Consider the following 16,045-nt stretch of genomic DNA (forward strand, 5'->3'; position numbering starts at 1 on the left):
TTTATAGTGTGTTTGGCCTCACTGCACAGTATCTCAATACCTCATTTCGTCACCTTACATGGGCGATATAATCCGTGTCCATGTGGGTAAGAATTGATCTTGACCAACTCACGCTTGTCCCTGGAAAGGACCGTGTGGTTAAGCTCGCTGACGTGGTCGACACATGTGACACTGCCTAGATCGATGCTCATGATTTCAATCACTGGACTGTCTTTTTCAGACTCGATTATTTACAAACTGCGATCAGTCCAGTGCAACTTTAAACCAAACAACCAAACAACCAAACAACCAAACGACCAAACAATCAAGAAAGAAAGCAATTCGATGATATCATCAACAATATCACATACAGGCACGAAGCAAGCCATTTTTACGTGTAAGCCCGACGGGTTGGAAAGCTTTACTTTTAGATAGTATTAAGGACTTGCCCAACCTTTTGAGCAACAATCATGAGTTAAGCCCGGGATTTCATTGATAATGGTAGCTACGCCCCTCACTTAATTATGTCAATATCAAGTTTAAGATAGTTATAATTAAAAAAATTTCTAGGGGTGCTAGGAAAAAGTGTTTTAGATGAAAGAGGAGACCAGACACCATGTAATCAGAGACCATATAATAATCTACTAAAAGTCTCTGATGTAGTAATTACATGGTCTCTGATGAGACAGACTAGCATTACAAAAAACATGATCAATGTTTCATGTTACAACTAACAGCCCCAAACGTATTCTGCGTTAATCAAATTGATGACGTGTGGTGAAAACTAGTGGCTCGATCACGTTGTTTTCAGAATAGAGACCTGGCAATTCAAAATTCTAGATTTGCTAATGGAGTTACTTCCCTTAGATAAACAGGAAATTACATCATTTGGCGGTTTGTCGAAATGGCGGCAGGTTAGTCTAATTTGCCACATGTAAACATTGGTTTGCCGCGTGTCGTCATCTTAGTGTCTCGCTTCCGAACATGGCTAACTATCTTCTTTCCTTTATTTCAGATCACAGACAGGTAGGTGGCAATTTCTTTCCCCGTCGTCAAAGTTGCAGGTGCGTTCTAAACAGTGAACTTTACCGTGCACGTCGTCCACCTGATATCAATTATAAGCATGCGTTGTAGGACATGCAACTGTCAAAATGGGGAATTTGTAGCTGACTGTGAATATGTTGTCCAATTTTGGTGTAATTGATGTCATGATTTATGTGTTATGGATAGGGTTGATAAAATTAGAAGGTTTAACGTTTAATTTTTCACTTTCGAACTTCTGAAGTTGAAGTGACGTCATACCCTTACATGGTGCCAATCTATTAAATCCCATTTCGTGACCAAAGGAAACACACGGAGATTTATGTGGTTTTTTTTTGTATTTGAAGTGGTAGTCACTACTTAATGTGATGTAATGATAAATTTTTAAACAAAAACTGACAACCTAATTTACATTCACACTATGCTAGCCAAAGCATAACGTTGCCGACCTATTTTATTTAGCTTACTTTATTTATTGGGAGAGAACAAATTGTCAAAAATAGATCTTTCTAGAAATGCTGAGGTGCATTCTGATTTCTAAGTTCACATTATTTGGAGTGTAATATTGGCAAGTATATTCATAAAATGAGCTTATTCTAAAAGCAGGTGAGTGTTTTTTTGTTGTTGTTTTTAATATGTTCATGGTATATTTGATCACTGCATGATATTTGAATGTATAAATGCATACATATTCTGTTAATGAGGTGCATGCTCCTGGTCCTGTATGGGACAAGAGAGGGCATTATTTAGAATCCTGCTAATTTTTCAAAATGTATTACTCGTGATTTCTGGATGTTCAGCATTACTGGAGAATAGAACTATATTGCACCAAGTCCACCACATTACATCTTAATGAACCTTGGTGAAGGTGGCATGCTGAGTGGTTTTGATAGTGGCAGTCTTTGCTTGTCAGATGTCATTGCCTGTCAAAACTTCTGTTGACTTCCTAAATGCCCAATATATGCAATACGTGTACCATCCTTATTGAATATCATAATTTCTTCAGAATATTGTGAACTGTATTGTGTCTATGTGCATAGTACACTCCATATTTGAATTATAATGTGTTTTTATGAATGTATTCACAACAAGACCCAGGAAATCCCATATCAACAAATCAATACTGAAGTACACAAGTTACTTATGTAATTACTGTTGATATTGTCTGGTTCTAGAAAGGGCAATAGCTTATGTTGTTATAAAAAGATAGTCACTCTAGAAGAGTGTCACAAGTCATGCCCCTGGAGGTTGTTTACATCTGAACATCGAAGTCGTGCCGATGATTACGAACGTGCGCTAGATGTAACATCATTTTTTTGTAAAATGTGTTTAAATTTGTCAATTGCACTTCATAGAAAGAAAAATTATGGCTCATAAACTTCTTCATGGCGCACGTTCATGATGTTCGTAATCATCGGCATGACTTCGATGTTCAGGTGTAAACAATCTTCAGGGGCATGACTTGTGACACTGTTCTGCAGTGGCAACCTTTTCCTAAAAACAGAAGCTATTGCCCCGACAACACCTCATACCTAAACGCATACAACACGGGTTGTCAGACATGGATAGGTATAAAAACGTAATAGTAGGAACGAAAAACACAACTCACCGAGACAGGTGTTTCTTCCAACGACGCCATGTTTTGCTGTGTGAGTTTCCGCTCGCGATCGAAAAATCTCTGAAGATGGCCGAGCGTGTTTCCAGTATTACCGACATTGCTTCCGATAGGGCAGATGTGTTTCTGTTATTACCGCTAAACTACCAATATCGCTGCAATTGTTTCACGAGTGGGCTGCGTTTGTATCCATTTGAGATGCAATTCCTTCAAATTTGCTGTAATTCCTTCAATTACTTAGGGGGGCCTGTGTCTGAGGGATTCGTCATAAGTCAAGGATTCGTCATATATCTGGACTTGCGTTGTTACTGTTGAAGATCTGCATAGCTGAAAGAGATAGAAAAACTTTTGAAGATGGTTGTGATAGTCACCCCACTTGTAGCTAGCCATTAAATACATAAGTTTATAGCTGAAGCAGATGTGTTGAAAATGTTCATTTTAGATGCTTGTAAATATATGGTGGATGACACTGTTATGGTGTTGTGGAGGTAAGCTGATAGATCCCAGATGACAGGAACAGTAAGGAGGAAGCTGCAGTTACATCTACACTAGTGCTCTGAGCACTGTCAATAAACTCAAAGTGGAACTCCCAGAGCCAAATAAACTTTCCTTCTTATCCTGCAATTAGTTTAGAATCTTTTGTTTGACCCTGCAGAGAAATAGAACATAAAAAATTAAAAAATCCCAGTGTTTAAAAAACTAAATAATATTTTTCATTTTGTCAGTCTTTTCTTGTGGAAAGCCACAAGTTTGGAAGCAGAGTGCTGAAGACTGTTTGAAGTGTTCTTAAAAGGATCATGCTCTGGGTGTCAAAAAGGTTGGAACAAAATGAGATTGTTTCAGGCTGCAGTAAAATCTCCATCTGGATGATCATTATCAGTTATTGTATTTGGACTGATGTTACATGTGTCATTGTAGTACTTTGATTGCTGGTCCATCCACCTGTGTCAAGCAGAAGTGACATAGGTTGAGCAAAGTGGTTGAAACCATAATGTTTAGGATGACTGAGATTGTATGAAGTGGATAGTTGAAAGACTTAATGATATAGTTTATATTTCTTTACTCCAACTTAAACAAAGAGCACTGGGTTATATTTGAAGCTGGGGTGTATGTTTAATTGTCTGATAATCTCTTTGCCCAAATGGTGAAGTGTGGGATGATGTGACAAGCTATCATGCTAGGCTAAACTGAATTTAAGTAGACAAAGGCTTGTAGTTGCAGCAAAGATCACACTGAAGGATTATATATAGGGATAGATGTGGCCACAAGCTTGTTGATCTGAGATAAGTGAAACTGAACAGTATTTTACTGAAACCACTAGTCTTAAATCACCAAGATTTGACCAAGAGGTGTTTCTGTCTGATACATAAGCCAACAGGAAATGATGCAAGTCATTTAGATGTACAAATGTTGTTTTGGAATGATCTTTGATCAGTTGATGCTTGTATAGAGACCTTGGTAACTGGATTATTGCAAGGCACAGAATAACTGATGTTATCACTCTTCAGATGTTGCTACATATACCGAGATCACATTTGCGGCGGGTGCCGTATACGTACGATGAAGTAGTCTAAGATGTTTTAGGCATCATGAATGTGACTGCGGGTTACAACATTTGTTTTCGCATTGTCTTTGGGCATCGTGTGATTTCAAAGGGAACATGATGAGACAAACCTGCATGGACGCTGCACAGAAAATGTACGGACGCTGCACAGTGATCCTACACTGGTCATGCAAATTAGTTTTTAAAATTGTGTTTGTGTTCACATTGTCTTCGGGCACTGTGTGATTGATTTGCAAATGCATTTTTGTACAATTTGCGAAAAGACACCAGAAAACTTCTTTAAACTCATGACAGAAAAATTTGAAGAATGATACAAACCAATTTTTTTTTATGATTGATCAGTTGTAATGAACCAGTCATCAATTATACTAATTTGACCAATTTTCAGCACTATGCAGATCAAGTCAAAGTATTGAGATTTATATGGTGGACAAAACTTCTGTTGAAGATAGTTTTGAATTTAAAATTCCATGTCTGAATGTGTGTTGCATCTTACTCTTGAACAACAAAAAAAGAACCTGCAACTGTAAATTTCATGTTTCAAGTACTTGTTCCATGAACCTTCTGAAACAGGCATAAAATATCTATCACTTGTGTAGATGCACTCTAAAAAAGATACTAGCCTTTCTACAAGGCTGAACTGAATGAAGTCAGGGGATGTATAGTCATTCTCTAAAGGGACAAGTCTAAGTATGTGGAGAATGTCAGTTCATGATGTTTAAAGAGAGAAATACTTCTTCCTAATTATACAGTCAAAAAATTATACTAGAAACTGCTCTTTATTGCCTTGCAGACTTGTGCAAGTTTAAAGTGAGTAAGTGAGTGAGTTTACTTTTACGCCACACTCTGCAATATTCCAGCTGTAAATACTCGAGTCTGAACCAGACAATCCAGTGATCAACAACATGAGCATCGATCTGTATATGACCAGATGGTAGCTACATGAACACGTGCATACACCTAGTTGTGGGTACAGCAACGTGCAGTAAACTTGGACAAAGTGCTGTGACTATGTGTCCCAGTCCACCCAGCTGTCAATTGGGTACCTCATTAGGATGAGAGAGCCACAATAAACTCGGTGCGCCTAGTGGCAGCAAGAGTTGTATACTCCCCAGGGAGTTGAGATTGAAATACGATGTGCTGTTGAGATTGACATCCGGTGATCGAGGGATAAAAATACCAGCGCCTTGAGCATGCACTGGTGGGTGGATATGTATATAAATATCCAATGTATGTATGTATATGCCAGTTGCATATATTGATGGTCATGATGTTGATCACTAGATTGTCTAGTCCAAACTCGATTGTTTAACAGACTAGTGGAATGTCACTTTGTGTGGTCTTAAACAACAAACAAACAAAGCTCATGCATGAAATACTTGGGCACATGTTTTGTATATTATGAGACATATAGATGATGGCAGGACAATGGTATACAGAGCTACAGATAGGTTTTTGGGTCATTGAGTTATGTACATGCTTATGTTCATCTCAACTTGGTATCATAATTTTCCTTTGAGTAACCAAATAAATTGTACCTACCTCACTCAATCTCAATTGGGTATTTTGCCATTTTCTGTAAAGTGTAAAAGTATAATAAAGTTTAAATGTTGGTTCATGTGTTTGTTGTTCATATATATATTATTTGATTTGTAATATGAAAAATGAGAAAGACTGAAAGTTGCCAAGTTCATGTGTTGAAATAGAAAATCTTAACACACCTCACTTTTTTTATGTATTTTGTGAGTACACATGTAAGATGAAATTTATTGAGTATTTACAAAAATTCAAGTATACCTGTATGTAATAGACTTGATAGGAATCGAGTTTTCACATGAATATTTGTGGTATTTACACAGCTATGCACTTTATCTTAACATCTGGTGGATATATAGTAACCATCTCCTTTAAAGATGCCAGTCAAGATAATTGGAGAATGCCAGTCCAGCATGTTTAAAGAGACAACCTCTTCCTATCTATACAATCTAGAAATTATACTTGAGACTGCTAATTCTTGCCTTGGACACTTGTGCAAGTCTAAAGAGATACGTTACTGAATTGTTATTTATTGCCAACTCTGTAGCTTAATACATGACAATCCATTTTAGAACTGACCTTCAGTAACCCTTGCTTGTAGTAAGGAGGAACCAATGGGATTGGTTTGTCAGGCTCTCTGACCTGGTTGGACCCGTGAAGGTCCGGGGTAGAATAGGCCTTCAGCAACCCATGCTTGCCATAAAAAGGCGACTCTGCTTGTTGTAATAGGCAGCTAACGGAATCGGTTGGTCAGGCTGGCTGAGAGTTGGTTGACACGTCATCGGTTCCCATTTGTGCAGATTGATGCTCATGCTGTTGATCACTGGATTGTATGGTCCTGATCCAAGTATTTACAGACTGCCACCCTATAGGTAAAATATTGCTGAGTGCAGCATAAAACTTAACTCACTCACACTGACACATTCTATTTGCATAGATCGGTGCTCATGATGTTGATCACTGGTTTTCTGGTCCAGATTGGATTACTTTATAAACCGCCAAAATATAACTGGAACATTGCTTAATGCAGTGTTAAACAACAAAGAAAGAAAACCGTATGCATGAATTACCTGGGCACAAGTTTTGTAAATTGTATATTATAAGATGTCGAGATGATAGGAGGACATTGACAACCTTTGTCACTTGGGCACTTTAACACATCTTAAAGCTTTTGAAGGACTCTTCATGTCAGTGTAACCTTTGAACTCTTAACACACTTAACACCAGAATATTTACAATTAAGATTCTTTGTAAATTTCTACAAAGTACACATCTCAAATGGGTCTTTCTTAATTTAGAAACCATACTTGTTGAATGTGATGGATGCTGTAACTTTCTATTTTGGGTGTTTTCTGGAAATGTGTGTCAAATAGGACAAAGTGCTTTAATGATTGTGGTTTTATTGATTCCCTTTCAATGTCAAATGTGCTAATAATTAGATATATATCCTGCATGGGTTAATGGAGTAATTCTAATTTGGGAACATCATGGTAGTACTTTAATATTTGCTGCCAGTGTTTGTTACTGCATCAACTAATTTTGATAATAGGTCATACATCCGTGTTAATGATGAAGCTTATTAAGTTCTCAGCGCTACCGGCTCTGTGTACATGACTAAATGCTCATAGTAAGGCTGCTCTCTGAGGTCACAGTAGGCTGAGAGCCTACATGTCATTGTCATGTGGTTTCTTGTCAATTAGTAAAATAGTTTTTCATTTGAAAGAATTTTCAAGATTACAAATCTCTTTTGCATTAAATCAGGGTTGGATTGCAGAAAACTTACTATAATCCAGAATCGTCATGGGGAAAATTTCCTACTGACAGACAACATCTATCAGTTCAGGTGGGGTAGCCTTGTGGTTAAGGAGTTTGCTTGTCACGCCGAAGACCTAGGTTCAAATCCCCACGTGGGTACAATGTGTGCTGTCTACTTCTGGTGTTCCCCATCTTGATATTGCTGGGACATTGCTAAAAGTGGCATAATACTCACTAACTCCTATAGATTCTCTGCTACTCCAGAATGAATGGCCAGGAATAGACTAATGTTTAGTGTAAGAAACAAACTTAACCTTAAATTTTATATTCACAAAGTAGAATATAAATTGTATTAAAGCATTTAGCTTCAGAAAACTTGACAAGCCAAACCATTCTAGACTGGATTCGTTTCCTAATGTATTTTCTTAAGTATGGAGACAGACTTAGGCACTCCTGATAATGAAAGTGTGAGCAGACGGCCAAACACACTTGAAAGACTTCTGCATGGGACTGTAACAATTTTGATCAAAAGTGGAATTGTAGTCTTTGGGCAACCTAGATTAAAAACCACACTCTCGTTCAACCCAACTGTCCAGCATAAAGGTTGTGCTGCAGAACAGCTTGCCTACCTCTGCATGTCAGTGAGGTCTTCCATTCAGTTTCGGTCTTTGCCTTTTGCTCCCCTGTTTCCAATTACCTCTTGGTATTGTCAGGTGTTGCCCATAATTAACAGGAAGTGATTGTTGTAACCCCCTAGTGAAGTCACTCAAGGGTGTTTGGCCGTCTGCTCACACCTCCATTACCACACTTGCACTTTCACTCTCACAGACCCTAGAGAATAAATTGAAATATGAATTCAGCTCAAGTGTAGAATGTTTTGGTAAGTCTAGATTTCCTCAGTTGTAGGAAATTAAGTATTAGCTAGGCTCTGTGTGTATTGGATTGTGCAGGTATGTATGTGTTTACGTTAGACAGGTCATGATGTTTTTCTCGGCTGCCTGGACTTTGACACCTTTGCATTTTCAGGTTTTGAAATATTCCTTCAAATTCTCCATTGGAAACTCCTTAACTGAGTCCTTGAAAAAAGAATAAGTTTCTGAAGCCTTGTGAAAATTTCTACCAGTTTCCATCTGAAGTTAGTGAAAGAGTGGGAAATGGTTGTTATTAAATGGGACTGTATGTGCACTCACTCACTCACTTTCTGTTACGTATGTGCCAAAATGTTTGACATTGTCATAACTTGTTGACATAGTCATGAAGAGTATTTTGCAGTTGGAGGAGATATTGATGACTTTGTCTTGTTGCTTATTGTTGTTTATTATCAGTACAGTTTTGTTACTTTGAAACTGTAAATACAAATTATTAGTTATGAATGCTTGAGTTTGTGGTGTAAATTCAAGAAACTACCATTGTGTTGTCCTCAATCATTGTGGCTGTTCACCCGTATGTTGTGCATCAAATATGCAATCAGCTGGGGTTGTTCCTCTACCACCCATAAAAGACACTTATGTGATGAGCCATCAGCAGAGGCGGTTCAACAAACACCCACACAAATCTAGCTGATGATTATTGTTTCAAAGCCCTTAATCTCAGTGTGAACAGTAAACCCATAGTCATGTTGATTCAACTTTTTGATTTCCATTAAAGGAATCATTCCATTAAACAAGCAGACTGAAAATTGGTAGTATGGTATTCAGATCAAAAGGTTTGACAGAACTACAGTGGAAGGTGTCTAAACTGAAGAAATAATCCAATTTACACAAAGTGCTGGATTGTAGAGTTGATGGTAAATGTACAAGCTATGGATAGGACTGAAATTTTATGCCGGTGTTGACAACTTGTCGGATTGGACAGATGCCAGTTTTGACAGCTTCCACTGTAGTATTGGGACTCAGAAACCAAATCAACTGTTGATTATTGGCGAGCTTGCGAGCTTTTTCATAGACAGGCTACAGTAACATATACTGTAGTGATGAATACGAAACTGAGAATACAATGCTCTGTTGAGTGCATGTTTGTTCTTGAATATTCGTCAAATTTAATGTGTAGTTTACTTCATTCAAGTGTGTTTTACTAAAACAACAAGATTCTGATTAATTGAAAATGGTTTTTGAGAATTAATAATTGTTTTGAATCATTTCCGTTGATTTTAATTATTTTTAATCATCAGAACACCACTAGACGGAACAACCAATTAAACACACACCATTGTCTGTTGGAATGGTCTTGCACAATATGTTTAGACTTATCCATGCAATGTGTTGCACTTGTTATGAATATTTTATAAGAATTTACTAAACATCATCAAAACTTTGTGTGAGGCCTCAAGTGAACAAGATAAAAAAAAAAAAAATGATGGTGCTTCAATCTTACAAAATAGGAGGGAGTTGGCCATTCATTCTCCAATGAGTGAGTTCAGTTTTACGCCACTTTTCCTTAGCAGTATTCCATTTTAATATTGTACTTAGTTTCTGAAAATATATAAAATATATGTGTCTTGATATAGAATTATGTGGGTCAGGCATTGTATCTTAGTCTTAAAATTGTTATGGAATTCAACAGGTACATAGAGTGAGTGAGTTGCGTTTTACAATATTATGCTGTGGGCACATTATACACATGTGGGGAATCAACCCTGGGTCTTTGCTCTGAGAAGTGAACACTTAAATCATTTGGGTACCCCACTACCCAGGTAAGAATTGTGCCACTATTGTCTGAATCATTAGAACAGTGAACCCCACTGTTGCATGGATGAGAATTTTCTGCAGATTTGATCATGCTAGTGTCATTCTTGTGAATCGTCTAAACTTGCGATCCCAAGACGTGCGGCTTTTCCTTTTTTGTCTCTTGTACACATTTTCATCCTTGCTTTGACCTGTGAAGATCCAGAGAAGAAAAGGTCTTCAGCAACTCATGATTGCCACAAAATGCAAGTATGCATGTCATAAGAGACAACTAAAGTGATTGGGTGCTGAGGCTTGCTTACTTGTTTACACATGGTATCGATTCCCGTTGCGTGGATCTCTGTTAATCACTGGATTGTCTGGTCCAGACTCTATTGTTTACAGACTGCCACCATATAGCTGGAATATTGATGAAAATATAAACTCACTCACTCACTCATCCCTGCTGTTGTGCAGTATTTACATGGAATTGCCAGAGACTTCAGAGGAGTGTGTTGAAGCACAATAAAAATCAAGCAATTTTTTTGTCAAATTGGAAAAGGAAATGATATGTTCTGAAGAACTTGTGTTCATTTCAAAGGTAATTCCACAGTCTCCCTTCCTCCTCAGGAAATGTATATTTGTTCAAGCAGCTTCTCCAGAGTCTTAATTAGGTTGGTTTTCTAACCTGTCCTGTGTTAAACTTTAGATTACTAAGCCAAGGAGAACATTCATGTTGAACACAAGTAATTTGACTTGATGCTGTAATTATTTTGGTGAGAGCTGCATTTCTCTGCAGTAACATTTTACCTTTATGTCAGGAGTTTTGCCTAAAGACATTATGTTGCAAGGCAGGATTGGGAAGATATCTTTAAAGGTAATGGTGTAGCTTCAGTTACATTTCCAGAAGACCTGTGAGGGTCTGGGTAGAGGAGGCCTTCAGCAACCCATGCTTGCCATAAACGGCGACTCTGCTTGTTGTGAGAGGTGACTAACGGGATCAGGTGGTCAGGCTTGCAGACTTGGTTGACACATGTCATTGGTTCCCATTTGTGCAAATTGATGCTCATGCTGTTGATCACTGGATTGTCTGGTCCAGACTCGATTATTTACAGACCGTCGCCATATAGCTGGAATATTGCAGAGTGCAGCATAAAACTAAACTCGCTCACATTTCCAGAAATACTCAAGACAGGAAACCTTGTAAATGGGCAGGGTTTGGAATTTTAGCTCACATGAATGGAAGTTTTCCATTTTCTGTCTGTTCATTGCTCAGAGTGAATGAGTATAGGTTTATACGGCTTTTAGCATTGTTCCAGTCAATATCTTGATGGGACATGAGAGGTAAGCTCCACATTTTGTACTTCTTTGGGGAACTGAACCTGGGTCTTCCAGAGAAGCTTTAACCACTAGGCTACCCCACTGCCATTGCTCAGACAGTTTATGAAAAGACAGGAGGTAAATGTGTAGCAGTTTCAGGATTACAGTTTTAGAAATCTGTTGCTCTGTTTTTGTCTCATTGGACTTTCTGTGGTATACAGTGTATGATATTAATAGAGCTACGATGATATATCGTAGTATCGATAATCGTAATACTTTATCGAACGATAAACATATCAATACTTTGTTTCGTATCGTGATACATATTGTTATTGGAAATTGACATTTGTGCCAAAATATACCCTGCTCCTTGATTTCAAAATACATGTTTTTAAAGAAAATAACTTAAGTTAGCATATCATGATGTGTATTGAATTGTATTGTTCCAAGATATTGTGTTACATATCATATCATATTGTGAATTTTCTGCATCATATGGTAATTTGCTTCAGGGGTGGTGGGTTAGCCCTGTAGTTGAGGTGTTTGCTCATCACTGCAAAGGCCTGGGTTTGATTCTGATATTGCTTGAATATTGATAAAAGTGGTGTAAAACTAAATTCAGTCCCTATATTTGGCTCAAAAATTTAGTTTACAGTTTTGGCCAGTTTAGAATAACATCCTACAGGAAAGTGCTCTTCCTGCTGACATGCAAGAAATATCTGGGTCTCAAATGATTTCCTTCTTGCCAAACTCATTATTAGGTGACAAGTTGAAAGGTTTTATTTTTAACTGTAGACAAGCCTGCAGGTTTCCAGAAAGAGAAAGGAAAGTGTCAAAATACCGACTGAGATGGTTGCATTGTGTTGTGAAATAAGACGGTTATTTTAATTTCAGTAGTTCATTGCATTAAACATGTTGACGTTGAAGGCCCTGTCAATCACAGAAACTCAGAAACCTTCACTTATAAAATACCTCAGTTATAAATTTTTAGTTTTAAACTGTCCGGGAAACAATGATTGAACAATTGTCTGAGAGTCAAGTGAGTTTATACCTTACCCAGGGGTTCAAAAAAAATCCCATCGTCCGATGTCCCTGACAAGTCATTTTCATTTCAGGCAATCACATAATGGTATCTTACTTGTCTGTGTGCTTACACAGTTTGCCTCACTTCACCTTACCCAGTATGCTTTACCTCACCTGACACTACCCAGACGCTTTACCTCACGTTACACAAGACTGCCCCACCTTCCATCACTTTACCCCAGGATACTTCACTGTACCCCAGTCTGCTTTACCTCACCTCACTTTACCCCAGTTGCCTCCACCTTACCTTACCCCAATCTGTCTCAACTCACCTCACCTTATCCCATTTTGCCTCCCCTCACCTTACCCCAGCCTGTGTCAGCACACTTTACCCCAGTTTGTCTCACCTAACCTTAACCCAGTCTGCTTTACCTCACCTCATCTTACACAAGTCTGCCCTACCTCACCTTACCGTGTCTGTTTCAGCACTTTAACCCATTGTTTTGGGCTTATTTCTTACACTAGCCTCACCCAGTCTGCCTCACTTCACCCTAACCCAGTCTGCCCTGCCTCACCTCATCTTATCCTAATCTACCTCACCTCACTATATCCCACCCTCACCCAATTCCGACATTATGTCATACCTGATGGTACTTCTTGTTACCTTGCATAGCGTTTATCGTTTGGGGGTTATAACAAAGACTGATCAGGATACTCACACTATCAAACTCTTCATAATCCGACCTGTGAAGGTCAATAGGCCTTCATCAACCCATGCTTGCCATAAAAGGCGACTATGCTTGTCGTAAGAATCGACTAATGTGATCGGGTGGTTAGACTTACTGACCTGGTTGACACACGTCATTGGTTCACAAATGCACAGATTGATGCTCATGCTGTTGATCACTGGATTGTCTGGTCCAGACTCTGTTATTTTCAGACAATCGCCATATAGCTGGAATATTGCTGAGTGTGACATAAAATTAAACTTTCACTCTTCATAACCTTCACTAGTAAGAAATAACTAAACATAAAACAAAACATGAAGACTACAATAAGTTTAAAGAAGACTTAACCATTTCTGTAAGAAAATAAAGTCATGTAAGATTCACACACAAAATATTTCAATATTTCATATATAATGTTTCTTCCTTGAAAGAAGGAAGTTTTTGGTGTCATGAAAACTGACAGGCCCTCGGCAATATCCCAACTAAATTCACTACAACCAGAGTTTCAGCTCAGGGAGGTTTGATTGCTGTGTTCACTTTCTCAAGTAGGGGAAGGGAAAAGGTTTTGTCAAATATTCGGTTGCTGCACTCGATGTTTGTATTGAAATTTTCAGTACAACAATATGAAAGTCTTTGAGCTGTGATCTTATAACTTTGGACTACATAGATGCCATTTAGTCACCTCCATCAAATCCTGTTCCCGGAGTAGCAGCCTGCTTGAAAATGTGGGCTAGTGCCTTTCAAGCAGATAACCGTAAAATTGTTAGACGCAGCATGAACATCACAAGCCAGCAAGAACCTCAGGTAAAGGACTAATTTAGACATGTTTGTTATTTCTGTGAGATTTGTGAAAGTTGATTGTTTTCATGCAATTATGAACAACCTCTGTCTTTTAGAGCCTAAGTGGCAGTCTCCACTTTGCATATGTGCTTTAAAGTCTGGCTTCGGTTTATCTTTGATCATGGAACTTAATGATTGAGAGGAAAGGATGATTAATTTGGAAGGTTCGACAAGAATGTGAAATGGAGGAAATGTTTGTATGTTTTTCTTGGTGGGATGTAATAAAATTAGCAAACATCAGGGAAGTAATTTACATTTTCAGACATGCTCTTGGCCATTTGTGTTAACAATCGCAGTGCGTGAATTATTGCTAGTCATAAACAGTTTTTGAGAAACATTCAGAGTAAAATATGTATATTTGTCTGCATTGTGAAAGAGGAAGCTTCTCTCTGTTATCTGATCAGATATACTACGTAAAATTTGATACGGATGGGTGATGTATTTGTATGTACACTTAAGAAAGTCGAGGCGACTATGCTTGTCATAAGAGGCGACTAACAGGATCAGATAGTCAGACTGACACACTTGGTTAACACGTCATCGGTTCCCAATTGCGCAGATCGATGCTCGTGTTGTTGATCACTGGATTGTCTGGTCCAGACTCGATTATTTACAGACTGCCGCCATATAACTGGAATACTGCTGTGTGTGGCGTAAAACTAAACTCACTCACTCACTCACTCACTCACTCACTCACTCCCCTTGAGTCGTGTCCTCTTAATATTTGTATTGTGTCGACATGTGCCTCCAACAAATCCACTACGATATGTATGATGCACATCATGAATATCAGTAAGATGTATTATGCATCGTCTTCTGGCCTAAGATACGTTTGACCTGCCCCGTCCCTTTTAGCAATGTTAATGTATCTGACTAATATTGAGTTAAGTGGTCAAATTAAACTTAGACTGAACAGCAGAAAAAATGCAACTCTTTCTGTTACTCTTTTGTCTTGTCCAGTTTTTAGATAGAAGACATAAACATGAATGCTTACCTCAGCACTTTTTTTGTTTGTTTGTTTTGGCTGTTAAGTATAGAAAAGTGTTGACTATTAACATTTATATTTATATTATCCGTCTTGGCATGGATAAATTCCACCTTGCATGAATCATTATTATGATAGGAATAAGAAAATGAATTCTTAAAAACATCTGGTTTGATTCACCAAATGTTATTAAAGGTAGCTTCAAATTTTGTCAACTCAGCTGCTTAAATTGTCATGTGAACCAGTAGCAGCAACATTGCCTCCAACTGACAAGTTTCTTTTTATGCATTTTTCAATAGATGTAAGCGTGGTAAATACAGATATGTAACGAAATATAGGTACCAAATTTGAATATAGCTGAATATCTAGGGTAGACTTGGTCTTCAGGAATCCATACTTGTTGATGCAGGTGACAAATGGGTTTGAGTGGCTGACTCACTTGATTGATGGATGTCTTGTATCCAAGGTGCTGGAATAAATTGTCATGCCAGTCACTGGATTGTCTGGTCCAGACTTGATTATTTACAGACAGTCTACATAAGCAATGAAACCATGCATGCAGCAGTCACGATAGGGAGCAACAGTGTCTTGTTACGTGCTAAAGTCACTCAAAGATCTGGAAACTTTCATACCATCTTTTACAATGTGTGATTTCGTAAGAAGCCTGTTTTGCTTGCCATGTCCCAGTCATCCAGTCAGAAGTTTTGGCAGATCAATACTCCCCAGATCTCAAGACAAGCAAAACAGGAACCCTCTCTAGTGTTCCGCGATTACACATATGAGATTCGTGAACCTGCTTGGCACTGGTGCCATTATGGTTTGAAAAGGTCGGCCCTCCTGACCAACCTCGGAATAGGTTCCTGACATGCATGGTGTTTCTCAGTGTCTGATAGTTACGACACAACTGTATCATCACAAGGACCGTCTGTCTGGGCCCCTGTACAGTCAGACTCAGGTCAGCTTGACCCAATACACAGGCAGACACAAGGCTGTCCT

This window comes from Haliotis asinina, chromosome 1 (assembly GCF_037392515.1).
Source record: "Haliotis asinina isolate JCU_RB_2024 chromosome 1, JCU_Hal_asi_v2, whole genome shotgun sequence".
Lineage (NCBI taxonomy): Eukaryota > Metazoa > Mollusca > Gastropoda > Lepetellida > Haliotidae > Haliotis > Haliotis asinina.